This window comes from Protopterus annectens, chromosome 4.part0 (assembly GCF_019279795.1).
Source record: "Protopterus annectens isolate FY-2018-M chromosome 4.part0, PAN1.0, whole genome shotgun sequence".
Taxonomy (NCBI): Eukaryota; Metazoa; Chordata; order Ceratodontiformes; family Protopteridae; genus Protopterus; species Protopterus annectens.
The window spans coordinates 468,376,189-468,398,657 of record NC_056733.1 but is presented as its reverse complement, the minus strand read 5'-3'; the positions used below and the strand labels follow the sequence as shown (position 1 = coordinate 468,398,657).

The following is a 22,469-nucleotide window of genomic DNA, read 5'->3' as shown; positions in this document are numbered from 1 at the left end:
CTGAGTCTATGCAGACTGTTAGACTTTTTACAAGTGCAGCCACCAAGATTCAGTAGACACTGGCCTACAAAAAATTGGTCCTTTCCTGTGTCAGAGCTCAAAGGGGCAAATCCAGACGCCCAAAGGGTTTCAGATACCAGGCACAAGATTCGTACAGGTCAAAGCAATGGGACGCTTCCACCTCCAAATCTGGAGGAGATAAAGCCCAAACCTACAGAAAGCAATCTCAATGACTTCCCTCTGCCTGTACCAAGCACTTATCTTGTGGCAGCACCCACAGAGGGGAAAATTAGCACTTTTTGCTCAAAATTGGCAGTTAATAACCCAGGACAAGTGGGTACTAAACATCGTATCACAGGGATACAGATTCCATTTCCACACTCTGCCAATGTCAAATGGTTGGCCAGATCAGCCAAAAAATCAATGGGCAGAGGCACAGAAACAGATTACGTCCCCCATGCATATGGAAACAGGAAAAAGGACAAGGTTTTCACTCGACTGTTCTTGGTACCCAGAATGTACAAGGCCTGGCGGCCAATACTGGATTTATCGATTTTGAACACATACCTGGACATTCCAAAATTCAAAATGCTGACTTTGCAGCAGCTTCTGCCCATGCTGGGCAAGAATGCTTGGCTGGTGACATTAGACTTAAAAGAGGCATACCTGCATGTCCCAATAAGACAGTCATGCAGAAGATACCTCGGATGCAAGGCTGGCTTAATGCATTACCAATTCTCTGCACTGCTCTTTGGCTCGTCTACTGCGCCCAGGGTCTTTACAAAGTACCTGGCACCAGTAATTGCTTTTTGCAGACAAAGAAGTATACAAATATATCCTTACTTAGACTGTCTCATTCAAGCAGAGAACAAGGACATTCTTCTTCATCTGGCTTTTGTGAAAAGGCTTCTAACATGCCTAGGGTACACAATAAACGAAAAGAAATCACAACTGGTACCCTCTCAAAAGATAACATTCCTGGGTGCAAGCTGGAATACAACTGCCCAGATGGCTCACCTCATGCCAGACAAGCAAAGGCAACTGACTATACTTCAAACTGATGGCAACAAAGACCCAGTTATCTGCAAGACACATTCTGCAGGCTCTGGGCTTCATGGCATCCTGCATCCTGCTGATTCCATATGCAAGACTGCATATGAGGAAACTTCAGTGGTACCTGAAAAGTTTATGGCGTCAACATTCTCACAGTCTGGAAGCAATGATTCCTCTCATACCCTGCCTACAACAGGAGTTTCTATGGTGGGCAAAGGCATGCCACCAAAACATGGGACGCCCCCCCCCCCCCCTGCCAGCCAAACCTTAACAGACGCATCGGATTATGCCTGGGGGGGGCCACATGGCAGGAAGATGCATTCAGGGCATATGGACCCCAAAACCAATGCATCTGCATATCAACGAGAAAGATGCTAGCTGTTCAAAATGCCCTAACAGCCTTCAAGGACTTGCTTCATCCAGGACAACTAACTACTGATAAAGACGGACAACACCACAGTCATGTGGTATATAAACAAGAAAGGAGGCACACACTCATACCCCCTTTGCAGATTAGCCATGGCACTGTGGGACATAGCTTTGACCTACCAAATACATCTTCAAGCTCAATTCCTGCCAGGAAAACGAAATACACTGGCAGACGATTTAAGCAGAAACCTTATGGATCCTCATGAGTGGAAACTAAATCCACAAGTCTTCAGCATAACACAGAAATGGGAGAGCCCAGACATAGATCTATTTGACTCTCCTCAAAATTATCAATTGAAAAGATTCTGCACAAGGACGTATCACAGACAAGCATGGAAAGTGGACGCCCTATCGTTCAGTTGGAAAAACCTATCAGTTTACGCCTTTCCTCCTCTGCCTCTTCTCCCCAAGGTCCTTCTAAAAGTCAGACAAGAGAAACCAAAGATGATACTAATTGCCCAGGACTGGCCCTGCCAGTACTGGTACCCAATCCTAAGGAACTTGTCTCAATACCCAGCTTGGACCTTACCTCAAATACCTCAACTACTGTCCCAGCAAAACAATCAGATCCTGCACAATCAACTACAGACACTGAACCTGGCAGCATGGTTGATCATGTAGTTATACAAACACCACCTCTCAGTAAAGCTGTGGTGGATGTCATTTTGGAAGCCAGAAGGCCTAGTACTAGAAAATCCTATGCTGACAAATGGAAGAGATTCTGTGCTTGGAATCAAGCACAAGGAACTGATGCAGCAGAACCAAATATTCCTCAGATTTTACAATACTTAACTGAGATGCTCGACAAAGGCCTATCTTTCTCATCAATCAAAATCCATGCCTCTGCCATTTCGGCTCATTACAATACAGAGCCACCAATCTTTTCTCATCCTTTACTAAAGCAGTATCTTAGAGGAGCCAAAAATTTAAGGCCTCCTAGAAGATCACCATTACCTGCATAGGACCTCAGTTATGTGGTGGAAAAGCTCACCCTGCCTCCATTTGAACCAGCTGCTACCGCTGATAATAAAGTTCTTATCATGGAAAACAGCTCTGCTACTAGCAATTACGTCAGCAAGAAGAGTTTCAGAGCTACAGGCCCTAATGGCTGTAGGGCCTTTTATCAGATTTCATCCGGACAGGGTGTCTCTGAGAACAAATCCTACTTTTATGCCTAAGGTGGTTTCCAGTGTGGCTCTTAACCAAACAATTTATCTGCCAACTTTTTATCCAAATCCGCAGAACAAAGGGGAGAGAATTCTGTATTCCTTGGATGTACACAGACAGCTAAGATTCTACTTGAACAGGACTAAAGCTCTAAGAAAAACTGAGCAATTACTAGTGTGATATGGTGCAAGATCAGAAGGAAAGGCTATTTCAAAGCAGGCAATTTTAAAGTAGATAAGCCACTGCATCTGTTTCTGCTACTTACACCATGGTAAACCTGTGCCCAACGGCATTAGGTCTCATTCCACCAGAGCTGCAGCTACTTCAGCAGCCTTTCACAGAGGAGTACCAACTAAAGACATTCTAGAGGCTGCTACTTGGAGTTCTGTTCACACCTTTATAAAGCATCATCATTTGCCTCTCTACTCTAAGTCCAGGGCAGGCTTTGCCACTGCAGTGCTGCAGGGCCTTATAGCTGCTCCTAATGCTGTTTAGCTCCAGCCTCCCAACCATAGCTTTGGGATTCTACCCAAATGTAATGACTGCAACAGTGAAACATGAAGAACTTAGTACAGTTGTGTACACTTGCCATAAATGTAGATGGTTCAAGTGTATTCACTGTTGCAAGTCCGGGTTACCCTCCCGCCATCCCCCTGTCATTCTGGAGTTTATCTTTCCTTCTCTGTCTTCTACAAACTATGTGGTGTATTTGCTTGTAGATGAAGGTAAAGTTTATATTGATGCATGTAAATATATACATATATATATATATATATATATATATATTTGCTACCTTTTTGGGGGCACCTGACATCGGGGGCAAGAAAAACTAAAGAAAATGGTGTCGGCTGCATGTTTTATACCCCTGACAACCTGACGTCATGGAAGAGAAGATCGCAACCAACGCAGGACCCAAGATTTTGGAATTCAGGCCGACTGAGGGCAACCTGCCAGCAGATTACCCAAATGTAATGGCTGCAACAGTGAATACACTCGAACATCTACATTTATGGTAAGTATACACAACTGTACTTTCTAACCTTATGTAGTCCATTTTGCTTTCCAGGGATTGAACATTTGCCAACAGTATGTATGGGAGTGCAGGCCTGAAGGGATCATCTTTTAGTCTTGAAGTAATTCCAGCCCTGGATCCTCTTTTGCATGTTCGCTCACATCTCCTATGTCTCCTTCTGTTGCCATTACATATAGACATAGTTTTTTAGTTTCAGGGATCGTGTTCATACCTCTCAGCCTGGAAACATCAAAAATCTGGACAAAGACCCAAGAAAAATAGGTACAAATCTTTAAGCTGATTAACATAAAATGTGCATACATAGTTATGCAACCCCACTCACTTCAGTGGGATTTTAGGATACCATCATTCAAACGCAAATTGAAGAACAGACAAAATATTAAACTCAAAATATAACCAACACAAGGATGGCACCTGCCTGTGGGGAGCTTGCTTCCTACAGCAACCTGTTAATCCTCTTTCCTGTTTATTGTTGAGCAGCAGCACTGCATACTGAAACTACAACCTCTCCATGGTGCACTTAACTCTGCCACCAGTTAATTATACTGTTGGCACTGGTAAAACACAGACCACACTGACAGGGGCACACAAGACTGCAGCAAGAGGGGCAAAGGCAAATATCTTACAACAAAGAATGGAAGCAATATCCAAGAACAATGTTGAGAAAACGCCATACTTCTCTTTTATTCTCTTTGGCTTTCATGTGTTGCTGCTCTCTGCAGATAAGGTAGTTACAGAAGTCTGTTTGATAATTTGAGTCCAGGAGAGGCAGACACAAAAGACATAATAATCCATGCATCAAATTTGCACAAAAGCAGGATTGACAAAGAATAACAAAGTACCAAACACAAACAAAGACACACACACACACACACACACATATACACATGCACAGAGAAATGCGCACGTCTGTTTCACTGATGTTACTGCATCAGGTCATCATCATGTCTCTCAACCTCTTACTGCAAGAAATCTGGACAAAGTCTAAAATAATGTGGGGACAAATGCCTGAAAATAAGGACATTTTTTTAAACATTGCTCATATAAACTTAGAAAGCTGCTACAACAGGTTTTACATTAGCATGCAATTTCTGAAGGCTGGAAGTCTAAAACTCAAATGTCTGTCATTATTAACGACTTCAGTCATGACTGGTTAACCAGAAAACTGCAGATTTTATGAGGGACTGACAAAAAATATGAGGAAAAAATATGGATGTTCTTCAAAATCTGGACAGTTGAGTGGTATGCTTAATGTTTGCATTGCATGGTACTACCGAGTCACAGGGCTTTGATTGTGAGTTATGTACTGTATATCCAAGTATACAGTACACAGAAATTCCTTCAGCCTCCTTCGGATGTAATAAAGGAACTCTTCTCTTATACTGGTCATGATTTTTGGTAAATTGGAAATCGTCTAAGGTTATTTAATAACATATGAGCCTTTGATTATATTTACATTTATCTAAATGTACCTCCAGCTGATTTTGTGCATATTGTTTGATTTTAAATTGTAGTTGAGGAAAAACATACTCTGTAATAATATATCATGTCTACCAACATGAAGCACACTTAAAACTTCGTAATTTTAATAAAATTAACAATAGAAAACAGAAATTGGAACTAACGGCATAGTTTAAGTTCTTCGACCTAACTGCTGGACATCCGTGAATGATTCAGTTTTTGTTATAGTTTTTTTTCTTTCTTCCTTTCTTTTCCCAGCCTCTGTTTGGCCTTATTCTGTGTAATTATGAATGTAATTATTTGACTGGAGAACCATATACTTCCAAACACCCTTTTGTAATCAGCAAAACCTGTAGCAGACTTCTTTAATTTAGTTTATGTATTTATACCACAGTTATTTTACTCATTCAAGTTGTGAAATTGTAGTCTGCACTGGAGAGTCATCATCATCATTATTATTATTTTTTGCCACACTTCATTACCAAGTCTGAGTTAAACCATTCCCTTTCATATTTTTTGGTCCTGGTCCCGTATGTGTTTGGTACATATAAAAGATGTTCTGTTTCTACTAATTAAACATACACAAGATAACTGTGGCAGTTTTTCATTCAATAAAGGCTCTCAAAGTTGATGCTGTCAATGTTGTCAGAAAAATGTGTGCTTGAGAAAACGGGTCTCCAAATGTAAACAAGACTGGTTCTTCCATCATTTTCCGAAGTGTATTTTTATGTTTCAAAGTAGGAGTCACCCGAAGGCTGTGTACTTAAACTATGCAGTGTCACTTAATTAGTTTTCGTTGTTTTAATGAGCCATCTGCATGATTAGCCTGTCTCTGTCAGGTGTAAATGCTGGGAGTAAACAAAACATATGTCTTCTGTGTGCTGTCGAGTTGTTGCCTAGCAACTTGTGCACTGGGATTTGTTTTGTTTATCACAGACTCTGGCTTTTCAGGAAGTATGAACTACTGTATTTTAAAGAAAACTGTTCAGGGCATTATATTACTTGTTTTGCCACAGATATGGAAAAGGAGCTCAAGTAAGTTACTCATCATAATTGCATTGTTGTAAAATTGGCAGAATCAGTATGGCATGCCGACTACAGCACGGACAGAAATCCATCACACACACACACGCACGCACGCACACACACACACACACACACACACACACACACACACACACACACACACACACACACACACACACACACACACACACACACACACACACTGTAATTGAAATGATCAACAGAAGATGCATGATCTGCTGAGACTGTGTATACAATACTATACATGGGTGAAGGTAAAGATGGTACGGTAACAATACCTGAAGGAGCCGGGGGTAGAGCTACTACTGCTGGTGATATATTTTTTAATTTTCCTTCATGCCAGACCAGTACAATAAGTCTACACTGAGCCACTGGACTCTGTGTGCACTCTGCTGCATTCATAAACTACCACATATGTGAAGAAACCACGAACAGCTTGCTTGCACGTGCACATGTAGATAAAAAAAAAAAACACATCACTGACTGTACACACACCCCCTAAAACCCAGCCATATTCCGACAGGCTGGTAGTCTGCCCGCGATGCTGATGACATCAGCAAAAAAAAAAAAAAAGCCTGGGAAATTCGGAAATTAAAGTGGCCATTCAGGAATTCGTGGCACACCAATATTTTGACCTCAAAACCGGTAAATACCAGGGAATTTGGTACAGCTGAGACATCTGATCATGTCTAAGTATGATTCCCAGCTCCTGCAGCTCCAGGAGGGTTGTAGGCCTCACAGGCAATGCAGACAGCAGCTCATCAAACCTGTTACACGATGAGCTTAGGTGTTGAATTTTTACAAGATTCTCTCCACTATAAATTAACTTGCTGTTAATATTTGCTCCAGATTTGTTTTTTCCTCTTAAATTAGACATAAAATAAGACAAACCATGCACATTTCCCCCACACACCGTGCCGCCATTTTTTTCTTTCGTTCTTATTGTTTTTTAATATATTATATTTTTACATTATTTATACATTTCATTTTTTTGTTTTGTTTAAAAAAATGTGTATGTATGTGTGTATATATATATATATATATATATATATCACTAGCTTGCCATATTTGTGTTGGATGTCAGCTTGGGGGGGGGGGGGGGTTAAGTGTAATTATGGTAGGCAGATTCCCTACAAAGATATCTCTATTCTCAAAGTCTTCTGCTTAGGCTCGGAACACAACTGTAAGGCGTATTCCATTTGCTAATCTTTTGTGCCCAAGTCTTTGCAATCTCATCTGTCTTTGCTTAACACTTTCTTGGAGATCCAGTAACTGAAGCATTTGGCCCACTCAAGGGTGGTGGATACTACCACACTAGGCATACCTTCACCACGCAAGAAGAACCTCAAGAGGCCTTGGCCTGAAACTGTCTCCCCAGTCTGACTAAAACATACCCTCTAAGGTTACATAATCCACAGTACAATCGGCTGTAAAGCAGGCACCCTCTACTGTGACCCCCGCTAGAGGCTGTTAAGGCGTCAGAGGACTGCACATCTGAAGAGACTGTGTGCTGAGAGGGTGGAACTTTGAATCATTTTAGAGGGACCAGAAGGCGTTCCACAAATTGTAGTTGGGGAGGAGATTCCCAGCAAATTGATAGAGGTATGTCAGGGGTCAGAGCCTTCCCACTTGATACAAGCAGATGTCACCCCAGAAAAAAAAAATGACAAAAGTCTAAGCATGTTCTCTCACCTCCTCTTCCTAGAGAGAGGGAGTGAATGGACTCTTCTCAAAGATTGCTCAAGGTCATTATGGCCCTTAAATCTACTCCTTTTTATGCTCCTCCTCCTCAGAAAATTACTGTTAACTCTTCTTCCTCTGAAGAGGAAGACACCTTGGATTCTGATAATCATTCATTAGTTTATTCCTTTTAAAGGTATTCTTCTGGTCAGTTCCTTTAGATGATAACTCCTTTTTTCTTGATTCCCCTGTGGAAGAAGGCCTCCTTTGGGTAAACCATTTTAAACATGATGAGTCATTTTAAGTGTGTGTCTAAGCAAATTTCAAATATTCAAAAGGGATACTACAAGGTCTTGGAAGTGGACTCACCTGCCTCTTCCCCTGACCCTCCAGTCCTGGAGGCCTTTTTGGATGCTTTTGAATCCACCTTCTCATCCCCTGACTCGCTCCTGCTTGCAAAAAGCCTGACAGATTCTGCAAGGTACCCAAAGAACTTAAGTTCCTTTATAAGAATCCTGTGGCTTACCCCTCTGCTGTTTCTCTGTCTTCTGACAAGCCTAAATTGCTCCCTAATTCTTATGCCATTCATTCAGACAAGGACAGCAGGGTTATGCATACGTGGGGAAAAAAGATCTATACTTCCTCTACTCTGGCCTTCAGCTCTACAGACTACCAGGCCCAAGTGACAAAATACCGTTGTCTGTTCTTAACAGTCTGAACAAGGTAGCAGTGGACTCTGAGCAAAGAGCCTAAGCAGCAAATTGTCTTTCTTTAATCAGGCCACTCAGGTGGCCAGACACAATGTAAAATTTAGTTATAATGCTGTGAAGGCCTCTTCAAGAGCAGCTGCAATTGTTACTGTCATCCTCCACTAAGCATGGTTGTACAGCCAACCTGTGGCCGAGGATTTCAAAACTAAGCTCATTGATTCATACTTGGACAAAACTCTTTTTGTTTTCAGACCACATACAGCTAACTTATTCATAAACTTGTAGGAAACCGGTACAACTGTGAATGACTACAGACAAATGATATGCATATCTGTACCTAGATACCAGTGGAACTATCCTTCCAAGCCTATTTTTTTTTTTTTAGAAGGGAACCTAGACCCCCACCCCCTACCCCATCCCAGAAGCATGGAAAGGCACTTAGAAAGAGACTTCCAGAAAAAAATGAGAGGGATCTTAGATCTCGGAGGTTTTCCTTCTCAGAAAATTCACTCTCCCCTACACCCTCGAGCGTATCCTACCCTTCTCAAAAAGGCTATCTCAGTCCATTACAAACTGGGGAAAATATTAAAACAAATGGGTACTGTACTTCATAAAAAAACTGTTGCACTATGTCCTGGAAGGAACTTCCTCCCTTGATCCAGTGTACCATCCTACCCCTCAATCACCTTAAACTTCTTCCTCTTATCCTTCAGGAATTACAGACCCAAGGTACAATAGAATCAGTGCCTCTTCAATTTGTGGGATAGAGTTTTTGCTCTACAGTGTTCCTGGTCCCAAGCAAGGAAAGACAGTGGAGACCCATACTGGATCTCTCTCTGCTGAACACATTTATCAAAGTGCCAACTTTCAAGATTATGGCCCTCCAGACCCTGTTGCTCTTTATCCCCTCCACAGGCATTTCTAGTCTCTATGGATCTGAAAGATGCCTACCTGCATATTCCCATTCTTTCCTCCTGCACAAAATTCCTGAGATTCTATACTGGCTTGTTTCACTTTCAGGTTACTGCTTTGCCTTTTGGGCTTTCCACAGCCTCCAGAGTGTTCACAAAGTGCCTAGCACTAGTGTTAGCTTTTTGCAGAACTCCAGGAATTCAGATTTTTCTCTGTTTAGATGATCATCTGATCCAGGCCTCTAAACCCCAGCTCTTACTTCAGTAGTTTCAGTTCACTTTCAGCCGTCTCCTCCACTTGGGGTTCGGTCAACTACAAAAAATCCTCCCGACAGCCCATTCAAGAACTAGTTTTCCCAGGCTGCAGCGTGGACACTAAAAAGGTGCAAAGCCTTAGTTTACTTCCACTACCTAACCTCTTTCAAGACATGCTCAGCCAGGGAGATTGTAAGAGCACCGGGATTCATTGCAGCAATCATTCCAGTGTTCCCTTTAGCCAGGATACGTATGATGAGAATTCAGTGGTACTTGAAAACTGTATCATCCCAAACCTCTCACCCATTGTTCCCAAATATATCTTCTCATCCCTTGTCTCAAGGAGGAGATCTTATGGTGGTTGGCCTAGGGGAATGTCAGTCCAGGACTAGAATTTCAAAACACAGACTCCAACTCAAGAAATGTACAGAGATTCCTCAGATGAGGCATGGGGGGCTTGGATAGATATCAACAAAGTACAGGGCCTTTTGCAACCCAAACTCAGAAAAGAACACATCTGTCTGAAAGAGATGAGAGCACTCATTTAAGCTCTTCATGTTTTCTGGATACCATGTCTTCTTTGAGTTTTCACAGACAGCACTACTGTCATGGGGTACTTCAACAAGAAGGCACTGGATCAGACCAGCTATGTTTAAACCATCCACATAAAACAAAGTTCATCTCTGTCCATATTCAAGTGCAACTTAGATCTGTGTATGGGAAACAAAAAAAGTTACCCCGGGCTGCTCTACATGGACAGAGGCAACTCCTAAATGCTTTATCCCATATTTGGCTCCACTCCAATTATATATGGTATGATTCCAGTTATTCTCATAAGGAATAATATAATTACTGACCATCAGGTGGGTAAAGCCAATCTGTATCTAAATGGAATAGGTTATTTTGAGCCCAAAAAGGAAAACTGGCTTGGTGTAAAATGGCCTGCAGGGACAGCTAGCCTGGTATTTATATATGAACTTATGCAGACTGGAACAGATTGCTTGGTTCCTAGATACCTAGATGAACATTTCCTTCAGGTAGTGTATATCCCATCACAGGACACTGTTCTGGCAGATTCATTAAGCAGGTCCGTTGAGAACACTCACAAATTGGACCCTAAACAGATAGACTTGTTTTCCTCAGAGAGCAACAAACAGCTCCCACTCTTTTGCACCAGGACTCATATGCCCCTTTGCATTGAAACAGATGCATTTTCTTTTCAGTGTACTGGGACATTCTTTTACACCCCACCCCCATTCCCTCTAATACCAAAGATCCAGAAAGAAAATATAAAAATTACACTGGCAACTCCCTTTTAGCCAAGGCAGCATTGGTTCCCCTTCGCTTCCGTTTACCCAGAAGCAGTCACCACAAACTACCCCCACAGAGTGGACCTCATTACACAGCAAAAGCTATCACTGATTCATCCCAGTCTGTCATCACTAAGCCTAAGCCCGTGGATGATTCAGACATTAGTTTTCTGAGAACGTGCTTAGAGTTCTCCAGGAACAAGGAGACTCACCACTCAAAAATTTTACATACCCAAGTGGAAGGGATTTAATATATGGTGTCATACAAACAGAACCCCACAAAATCAGATGTCCTGTCATCTTAACTAACTTGTGTGAGCTCATGAATACAGGTCAGGTGTACTCCATCAAGGTCCACCTGTCTGGCATCTTTGTCTGTCTTTCAGTCTACCTATTTTTCCCAGGTCTGAGGTCAAACAATTTTTGAAAGGGGTTCTGAATCTAAGACCACTGGGTCCCCACCTTAGGCCTCAATTTTGTGCAAGAAAAGCTCACTCTGCCTCCCTTTGAGGCAAATATATGTTCTCACAAATTCTGCACCTAGAAAACTTTCTTGTTCATAGATTCATACTTATATACTAGGTTAATGACCACCAGGGCCTTTAAAAGCCTATCTGTCCAATCCAACCCAATTGTGTCCATATGTGTCATGGGTGTTTATTAAGAGGAGGTATACTATGAAATTTCTAGAGGTTATTTGGGGCTGTGTTTGGGCATTAGTGTCTGCCTCTGTCTATACGAGATGTGGAGGTCATACTTGGGTGAATTTCCAATTTCCCAACAACTGGTCAAGGTTCTGCTTAAATAGGGTCAGAGATGGACTCTGTTTCACATGGATGAGGAGTTTATTCCAGAGCATGGGGATCCTCTCAGGTACATATCTGTCTCACCAACATGTCTTATTTTTGTCACAAGCTAAATTTAACTCCTTAGATGTAGTGTTTCTGATGCTTTGTTGTTGGCTGTCACTTGTTAGGAGAGTCTTAGAACTACAGACACTCATGGCTGTTCCACCTTCTCTTCTTCGTAAGGGCAGGGTGTCCCTGAGGGGTTAACCTCTCCTTCATGCCTAAAGTGGTGAATGAGATGTCTCTCAACTAGGATATCAACCTGCACAATTTCTTTCCCAACCCACAAAACAGGGGCAAAAGACTCCTACATTCATCACAGACAGCTGAGATTTTATTTGGATAAGACTAAATCTATTTGCCAGACCAGTTATTTCTGTCTTTCATGGACTATAGTATCTAAACAAACCATTGTGAGCTGGCTCTCCAAGTCCATTTCCTTTTGTTATTCATACCATGGCAAACCCTTGCCGCCTGCCTTCAAGCCGACTGTACCAGTGCAGGGGCCTTCTGCAAGGGGATGGAAGCCAGGCTAATCCTGGAGGCTGCCACCTGGTCCTCTATGCACACCTTCGCCAAGCACTGTAGTATTGATGCCTTTTCAAGATTTGCGTCAGTCTTTGATAAGTTAGTCCTCTCTGGACTTCTGGACAGTTCTATCTCCACTCTCAACCATTCCCTCTTCTGTTCCTTTGAGCTCTGGGACTCCTCCATCTTCTTGGAATACTGCAACAGTGATCCCGGTCTGGACATAGTACATTATGTAAGAACTTAGCAAAACAGTAAATGTACTACTGATCACTGTTGCAGCATTCCTTCCCACCCTACTTCCCCCTTAAGGTCTCTCTCGCTGTGCCCTTTCTGTCAGGCCCTAGGATTGAGGGGGCTCCTTTCACCTCCTACTTGGCCCCCCCCTGGCTGACCATGCTCTTTCAGATAGGTTCATAGGTTGGTACTAGGCTATCAGCCCTAAGGCCTATACAAGCCTAGCCATAACAATTCCCTGGCTATTTCTTCCCACATTATTTACTTTCCTGGACCCCTGTCTAGCAGGGCGACTGACGTGATCCCTGGGGTGAATTTCCTTTCTCCCATCCAATCGTCAAGGTTCCTCTTGAAGAGGTCCAAAGAGGCACTCTGCTTGACATGTATAGGCAATCTATTCCAGAGTCTGGGGAGTCTCTGGGTCAGGAACCTATCCCTCCAGCATGTTTTGTTTATTGTGATGACAAGGTTTAGATCCCTGAGCGTGTAGCTCTGAGGGATTGGGATTTCTTCGTGTAGCATGTCCAACAGCTCTGGGTTTGACATGGCCTTGTATGTTAAGCAGAGATCGCCTCTGAGTAGACGATATGCGACAGAGTATAGCTGGAGTTTTAAAGGCGGTCAGCGTAGGGCATCTGCTTTAGGCCTGTGATTTTTTAGTGAGGTATTTCTGAGGCCTTTCCAGTTGTTGCAGATGTCTTGAGAGGTACATACCAAATGGGGCATTGTATTCTATAATGGGTCTAATGAGGGATGAGTACAGTGGGACAATGACCTCCTTTTTTCTGGATGAAAAGCCCTTCGTGATGAGGTGTGCCACATAGAAGGATTTCCTGACTGTTGTGGCGATTTGGTTATCGAAGGTGAGACCACTGTCCACCTGTGTCCCTAAGTCTGTTATCACACTTTGTGTTTAGTGTACTGCCACCTATATGGTAATTCATGGATACATGTTTTTTCCCAAAGGGGATAACAATACATTTCTTGGCATTGAGCTTGAGCCCATGGCTCTGGCACCAAGCATCTGTTTCTGTAAGGTCCTTTTGTAGAGTATCCACATCATTTGGGGATTCAATAATGGCTCCCAGTTTGCAGTCATCTGCAAACTTTGTTAGCCAGAGTCCCTTAGTGTTGACCTGTACTTCAGAGAAGTAGATGCCAAACAAGAGTGGCCCAGGACTGAACCCTGAGGTACTCCACTTGTCACTTGTCTGGAGCTGGATTTGGAGTCGGCTACTTTTACAGTGTGGGTTCTATCAGTAAGCCATTTAGCAACCCATTGGGTGACATAGGGATTAATGCCCAACTTAGTAAGTTTATCTATGATTCCAGAGTGGGGATGGTGTCAAAGGCCTTGGCAAGGTCTAGATAGGCTGTGTGGACCACCTTACCTTGTCCATGGCTCTGGAGACTGATTCAAAGAAGTCAATCAGGTTCAGGAGACAAGATCGGCCCTTCACAAACCCAAACTGGGTGGGGTCCAGTGTTTGAAGGTTGCCAATGTCTTTGTTTATAAGTTCCATGATAATACGCTCCATGGCCTTGCAGATAAGGCTTGTCAGACTGATGGGACGGTAGTTTCGGGATCCAAGGTGGATCCCCTTGTGGATTGGGATAACTGTAGCTCTGCTCCACTCAGTGGGCACCTAAACCTGAGGTGAGGCTATGATTAAACATGACACTTAGGTGAGGTGCCAGTTCATATTGTAGTTCATGTAGTATACAGCCCGGGATGTCATCTGGTCCCATGGATGCTGTATTCTTGGCTTTAGAGAGTGCGTTTTGTACCTGTGTGGCCGTTATTGCTGGAATTTGGCAATCTTCCGGTATTGTGATGGGCCATTTAGGGGTGAGAGGGGTGAAGTTGGCACTGAATCGATCTGCCAGGATATTGGCAATATCCTTTGGATCAGTATATTTAATGCCATTCTGTTTTAGCTCGGAGCAGATCTGAGCATTGCCATTTAGATTCTTAACATAGTTATAGAATGCTTTGTGGTTGTCTTTGGAATCTTTGGCAATTTTATTTTCGTAACTAGCTTTGGAGGATTTTATGAGGCATCTCAGTTTCTTACTGAGGCTAGTAAGGGAGTTTTTTGCATCCTGGGATTTTCCTCTTTTCTGCAAAAGTTTCTTCCTTTTTGAAGATGTCTTCAGGTTGCTGGTTTGGAAATAGTCTAAGGAATAAAGTCCATCTATATAACCCTACATTTCCAAACTGAGGTCATACATTGGATGTATGTTCTTGGAAAGGGTTAATGTTTGGTACGCTGTTTGGACATCATTTGTGAAAACCCATCTGTTTGGAATACTCTAACAGTCATCTGTAGGACATTTGCTATTGTGGTAAGGTCTTACACAACTGTACTTGTGTGGTTATTATTCTCCTTAAGGATCTGCATCCAAACTACTATTGTCTTTATTTCTTGAATTCCCACCCCCATCATCCTTTTCCATTTTGAATAATAACCTTCTGCTTGTTTTATGTACAAGATATCCCTTCAAATCAGGGAATCCTAAACCATCTTGTTCTGTTGGGAGGATCAGATTATCCCAGTTAACTCATGCCTCCTTTCCCTCCCAGATAAATTCTGTTGTCCACAACTTCTCCCCTGGTTGATAAAAATATGCCTGACCTTGTATATAAGACTAACAGAACAAAAACATTTTCTCTGCTTGTATCTTAATGTCCATATCCATAAAAGAACTTTTGGTTGCTCAGTTTTTGTATTATCTTTGGTTTAGTCTCTTCCCATATATCCTTCGCTGCCATAACGGAAGCCTTTTTAATCCATACTTAAAAATACTTTGTTATAATGTCCCCATTAATATGGGTGTTGTTGAACCACATTATGCTTGGGTACTTCATTTACAGCTATAGCCTTTGCTTAACCTTTATTAATTTTATTTCCTTAAAAGATTTGAAACTGTCTCAAAATGTTTCATAACACCTTTTTTCTGGATATATTAAGTTCAAGACAATATCACCTGCAAATAAAGCCAACTTTTCATGATTACCATACCAATGATATCCTTGAATTTCCGAGTCCTTTATTTTCTTTGCCAGTGGCTCTAAGTATGAAACAAGTATAGGAGAAAGAGTATACCCACCCCCCCCCCCCATTCTCTGTTCAAACACAGCTTATTGGAGAGAGGAACCATCCCCTTTATTCTTATGTCTGAGGCTTCATATATCCTCCTAGTTTCTCTTATTGTATCAAGGAATGCAAATGCTGATAAAATCCGAACTTACTCTGTAAAATGTTTTCTCTGTATCAAGACTAACCAACAGCAGCAGTATTTTCGTATGTTCTGATTCCCTCTGGACCATTGTTGATGTTCTTCGTCTTCCCTTGCTGCAGTCCTGACAATTGGGTATAGTCCGCGTCCCAGTCGGCCCGAATACCAGAGTATAAGGCTGACGTCGGTCATGGCGCCTTAGACTGACGTCAGTACGTCAGGGTACTAATGCGCATGACCGGCGTCATTTCCTCAGTCTTTTGCCGCATGGTCGATGCAGAAGCAATTTTGCGAGTGCAGGTTGGCGTTCTGAGATTTTCGAAACCGGAGTTTCAGACCGAATACAGAGTTGGCTAAAGTAACCCGTTGGAACATTTTGGTTTTTCTTGCCTCAGTATTTAACGGATGTCAGAAAAAGTGAATAACTGTATTTCTTGTGGGAAGCAGATACTGCATAGGGATTATCATACATTGTGTATACCTTGTTTAGGGCCTGAGCACGGCGTTGTTGGTTGCCGCTCTTGTGCTAGATTTAACAAGCGCACTATTAAGAGGAGGCTTGATTGTGCTAGGTTAGTGTTTGGGAAGCGTTGCAATTATACTATGCCGTCGGATGCTCCGGCGCCGCTTCATCTAAGAAGCGGAAGGAGAAAAGAGTGAAGTCTAGGGGTGAGGAACCGGCAGTCCCGGACGTCGGTCCTTTAGAAGGCTCAGGGGAGCCAGAGGTTTTGCCAGGAGTCTCTATGGAGTCTCAGGCAGATACTTTACTGTTACAGGATGTGCCCTCTCAGGAGGTAGGCCAGGCTGAGGGGCTTCTCAGGTTACTGTTCTTCCCTCTCTTCCCAAGGTAGTTAGGGCCTCTCCTTCTGTTGCCAAAGCTTCTTTTAGAGGAAGGCCAAGTTCAGCTTCTGTAGGGGCTTCTCCTAGCATTTAGGCTCTGTGCCTAAGAAACATATGCTTAAAATGGCAGAAGATTTGATTACTCTGATTAGAGGTTCTATGCCCCACCTGATAAGAGGCCTAGGGTGGAACAGGAGTTTGATACTTTTGAACAGTGTTCACAGGCTTCAGAGTCTTCTGTGGAAGACTTGCAAGAGTTTCCTACTTATTCTGATTCTGATGTGGATGATTCCACTCCTTCAGCTTCTCCTCCTGAGGATTTTTCATTTTCAGAGACTCTTCACTCCATGAGGGAGCACTTTAAATGGGAAGGCCAAGATTACTCTGACTCCAGAAAAGGCTTAGGGAATTCTTGTTTTGCCCCAGCATAGGCCCTTAGCTATTCCTCCTGTGTTGAATGTGGTGGAGGATGTTTTGCAGAGGCTTCTCTGAACCCTGATTCCTTGCCTCCTGCTCCTGTTAAGCCTGATAGGTATTATAGGGTGCCCGAAGCTCATAAGTATTTGTTTAAGAGTCCCAGGGCGGACCCAGAAACTGTTTCTCAGGGGCCTAAAGGTGTTAAAGCTTCTGTGGTTAAAAATCCTGTACCCTCTGATAAAGAGGCAAGGGCTTTGGATAGGTGGGGTAAGAAAGTATATACTTCTTCCACTCTAGCCATGAGGGCGTTGAATTGTCAATTTCATATGCTGAAATTTCAGAATTATCTCCTTTCACAATTGAAATCTAAGGTGGATGCTTTGGCGGAAGGTATTGAGTGTAAAGAATTGCTGGATTTGGTTCATGTGTCTGAACAAGTGGGTAAGCATTCTTTGCAGTGTGGTTTTGATGCTGTTCAGGCCTCCTCGAGGGTGGCTGCTACTAGTTCTGTTCTTCGCAGACATGCATGGTTGAAGGATCAGAATTTAGCTGAGCATGTTAAGACCAGGATTTTGGATGCTCCTTTACAGTCTGATGTGTTGTTTGGACCGCCTGTGGAGGCAGTTTTAAAGAAAATGGAGGACAAAGCTAAGTCTATGCAGACTGTTAAAGATTTTTGCAGGTGCAGCCTCCCAAGTTTAGTAGAAATTGGACTACTAAGGGGTGGACTTATCCTGCTTATCGTTCCCAGTCTAGGGGTAGGTCTAGCCGTGGTAGGGGCAGGGCTCAAGGTTCGTTTAGGCCTAGATCACACAGTTCACCTGCGCAGACCTCTGGTGAGGGCAGGGGTCAGTCCTTTAAGTAAGCAGAACCAATGACCTGCCTTTTCAGCTGCCAGTGGACTCTCGTCCTGGCAGCTCCTTTGGGAGGAAGATTGTCTCTTTTCAAAGAAAATTGGGATTTAATCACTCAAGACAGATGGAGTGCGGGATATCATTCATCACGGGTACAGATTTTATTTCCACACAATGCCCCTTTCAAAGGCATGCCAGATGTTCCTCCTCCACAAAGAAAAAGAGGCTCACAAGCAAGTTTCTCAGTTACTCCAGATAGGGCTATTCAGCCAGTCCCTGTGTCAGAAAGGGGCTTGATTTTATTCTCGCCTGTTCCTAGTACCAAAGAAGGGGAACACGTGGAGACCAATTTTGGATTTATCTATCCTCAACACTTATCTGGACATTCCCAAGTTCAAGATGTTGACGTTACAGCAGCTGTTACCTCTGCTGGGCAAGGATCACTGGATGGTAACTTTGGATCTCAAGGAAGCTTACCTTCATGTGCCCATAAGGCTAAGTTGCAGAAAGTATCTGCGGTTTCAACTGGAGATTTTCATTATCAGTTCTCTGCATTGCCCTTTGGCTTATCTACTGCCCAGAGTATTCACAAAGGTTCTGGCTCCAGTGATAGCTTACTTCAGGCTTCAAGGCATTCAAATTTATCCTTACTTGGACGACTGCCTGATTCTGGCTCAAGAAAAGGAACACCTTCTACAGCATCTGGAATATGTCATAGCAGTGCTAAGATGCCTAGGGTATTCTGTGAGCGAAATAAAGTCCAGTCTAGTACCCTCTCAAGACATGTGCTTTCTGGGTGTGAGACTGAATACAGCAGCCCAGATGGCCTTTTAACCCCGGACAAACAAAAGAGTCTGTCACTTTACTTCCATCAACTATCTCATCAGTCCGTGCTGACTGCAAGGACAGTCCTTCAAGCATTAGGGTTCATGGCATCTTGTATTCTGGTGCTTCCCAATGCCAAACTGCATATGAGGAAGCTGCAATGGTATCTCAAAATGTATGGACACAGCACTGCCAAGATTTGGACACTGTCATTCAAATAATACCTTGCCTTCAAAGGAATTCTTGTGGTGGGCTCAGGAATGTCACCTAAACAAGGGACTCTCTGTGACCGGCCAGAGGCGAGTCAGATTTTAACGACAGATGCCTCGGACACTGCTTGGGGAGCTCATCTAAATGGAAAGTGGATACAAGACAAGTGGCCTGCCAGACTACAGCATCTACATATCAACATGAAGGAGATGTTAGCAGTCCAGTTTGCATTGATGGCGTTCAAGGAGTTACTTCTTCCAGGGCAGGTGTTGATTCTGACAGACAACACAACTGTCATGTGGTACATCAACAAGCAGGGGAACACATTCTTATCCTCTATGCAGGCAAGCAATGATTTTATGGGAGACTGCGTTAAGCCTGCAACTGACTCTTCAGGCAAGGTTTCTGCCAGGAGCACAGAACTCCCTAGCAGATGTATTAAGCAGACAAATCATGGATCCCCACGAGTGGAAACTGGATCTTCATGTATTTCAGAAATTGACAGTGTCATGGGAACTCCAGACATAGATCTGTTCGCTTCTCCACTAAACCACCAGCTGCCAAAGTATTGCACAAAGGGGTTTCATCACACAGCTTGGAAAGTGGATGCTCTGTCTTTCAGTTGGAAAAACCTTCATGTCTATGCCTTTCCACCTCTACCTCTTCTTCCAAAGGTATTACTAAAGGTCAGACAGGGACAGGCCAAGGATGATTTTGATAGCTCCAGATTGGCCTCGGCAACACTGGTACCCACTTCTAAGGAGTCTTGTAAAGAAGCCTCCATGGCCTTTACCTCTGATTCCTCATCTGTTATCTCAGAAGGACGGTCATCTGCTCAATGTCAAGCTTCAATCTCTTCATCTCACAGCTTGGCATATTCTGTGTTGAAGCATGGTAGGTCTCAGCTTCCTCAACAAGTTTTAAATGTGATTATGGAAGCTAGAAGGCCTAGTACTAGGAGAGTGTCACAGAAAAATGGAAGAGATTTTTATTTTGGAGTACAGCAAAGAATTTGGAGATTTCAGAGCCTAATTTGAGTGTGGCTCTTCAATATCTTACTGAATTATTGGACAAAGGTTTGTCTTTCTCTTCCATAAAGATTCATGCTGCAGCAATTTCAGCTCACTATGATTGTGACCCACCTTTGTTTTCGCATCCTTTGTTCAAGCAGTTTCTTAGAGGGGCAAAGAATATAAGACCCCCATTAGAGCTCCTACTCCTGCTTGGGATCTCAATTTTGTGTTGGAAAAACTTACTCTACAACCTTTTGAGCCTGCAGCTACTGCTGAATTGAAATATTTGTCATGGAAGACTGCTTTTCTGTTGGCTATTACTTCTGCAAGAAGGGTGTCTGAGTTGCAGGCCCTTATGGCAGTAGAGCCCTTTTGATTTTCCATAAGGACAGGGTATCATTACATTACTAATCCTTCCTTTATGCCTAAGGTGGTTTCTAGTGTGGCTTTAAACCAAACTATTCATTTGCCTACGTTTTGCAGATCCTCAAAATAAAGGGGAAAAGATTTTGCACACTTTAGATGTACACAGGCAATTCGTTATTATTTGAGCAGGACTAAAGATTTTAGGCAGTCTCAGCAGTTACTTGTTTCCTTTGCTTTAAGTTCACAGGGCAAGCCTGTGTCAAAACAAACTATTTCTAGGTGGATTGGCTTTTTGCATTGCATTTTGTTATTCCCATCATGGCAAAGAGGTTCCAGCTGGGATTAGGCCTCATTCCACTAGGGCTACTGCCACTTCAACAGCATTTCTAAGGGGGTGGCAACTAAGGATATTCTGGAAGCAGCTACTTGGAGTTCAGTGCATACTTTCTCTAGGCATTATCACCTGCCTATATACTCTAAGACTAGAGCTGGTTTTGCCACAGCTGTTTTACAAGGCATGTTGTCAGCTCCTGCTACTTTATAATTTGCCAGCCTCCCTTACCTCTGCTTTGGGATTCTACCCAATTGTCAGGACTGCAGCAAGGGAAGACGAAGAACATAGTACAGTTTTGTACCTACCATAAATGTAGATGTTCGAGGATTCCCTTGCTACAGTCCAATTTACCCTCCCTCCTTCCCCTCTGTGTTTCAGGGTGGTTGTGTAGGTGAGTTTTCATGCTTATATTTTTGTATCTATATTACTGTATATATTGTACATGTTTTTGGTGCAGGTTGTTTTGGAACTTGTCTTTTGGGTCTTCTGACATCTGGGGCAAGAAAAGACTGAGGAAATGACGTCGGTCATGCGCATTAGTACCCTGACGTACTGACGTCAGTCTAAGGCGCCATGACCGACGTCAGCCTTATACTCTGGTATTCGGACCGACTGGGACGCGGACTATACCCAATTGTCAGGACTGCAGCAAGGGAATCCTCGAACATCTACATTTATGGTAGGTACAAAACTGTACTTTCTATTCTTCTACTACTTACAGCTTTTCCCGGTTAGGGGTCGCCACAGTGGATCACCTGTCTGCTCATGATTGGCAGTGGAGTTTTACAGTGTCGAGTTGCCAGCCCGGCGCCCAACCTTCCACAGTAGGCACACAAACACACACACTCATGCCTAGGGCCAATTTAGAGTATCCAATCCACCTACAGCATGTCTTTGGGATGTGGGAGGAAACCGGAGCACCTGAAGGAAACCCATGCGACCACAGGGAGGACATGCAGACTCCGCACAGAGGCACCCCAGCCAAGGATGGAACCGGAGAACCTCTTGCTGTGATGCGGCAACGCTAACTGTTGCACCACCGCGGCCACCCTCCATCGTTGTTCTATTAATGTTGTCAGATGTTTGCCTTTCCTTCACAAAACCACAATGTTCCCTATCTATTAATTTTGAAAACACCATTGCCTTTCTTTTAGCAAGAATTGACATAAACAGTTGATAATCATGGTTTAAAATTGAGATAGGTTTATATGAGGATGGGTTTGACTAGTCTTTACCTTCTTTAGTTAGTACAGACACCACTTAGTTTCTTCCAGGAATCTGGTGCTTCTCTTCCTTCAAAAATACTATCAAACAAAATCTTCCAGATCTTTATCATTGTCTTTCCTCCTAACTTTACAGATTTATGCAGGAATACCATCTGTTTCTGGAGACTTCCCTGCAGATTGATTATACATCACTGTTTGTTTATCTTATCTTCAGCTATCTTAACTGTTAGTTGTTGAGCCTCATTTTCCTCTACTCTTACAATTGTTAAATCTTCGTAAATATTTCCATTGTGCTCTTTCTTGGTTTCCACATTTATCTGGTTTATACACATCAAAGAAACGTCCAAAGGGTTTTAAAAAAATTGATTTGGGCCCCCAATGGTAATTTAGAAAAAATTAGATTGAAGTCTTAAATTGGACAATTTACATCTTTCTTCAAAAAAAAACCTACCACAAAAATTTGAAATGATCAACG

At 42.9% G+C, this 22,469-nt stretch overlaps 1 protein-coding gene across 1 annotated transcript in view; it reads left to right on the top strand.

Annotated features, from left to right (window-relative positions):
* Positions 1 to 22,469, top strand: part of CHEK2 (checkpoint kinase 2) — a 1,207,489-nt gene that overhangs the window by 1,182,493 nt on the left and 2,527 nt on the right. The window lies entirely within an intron of this gene.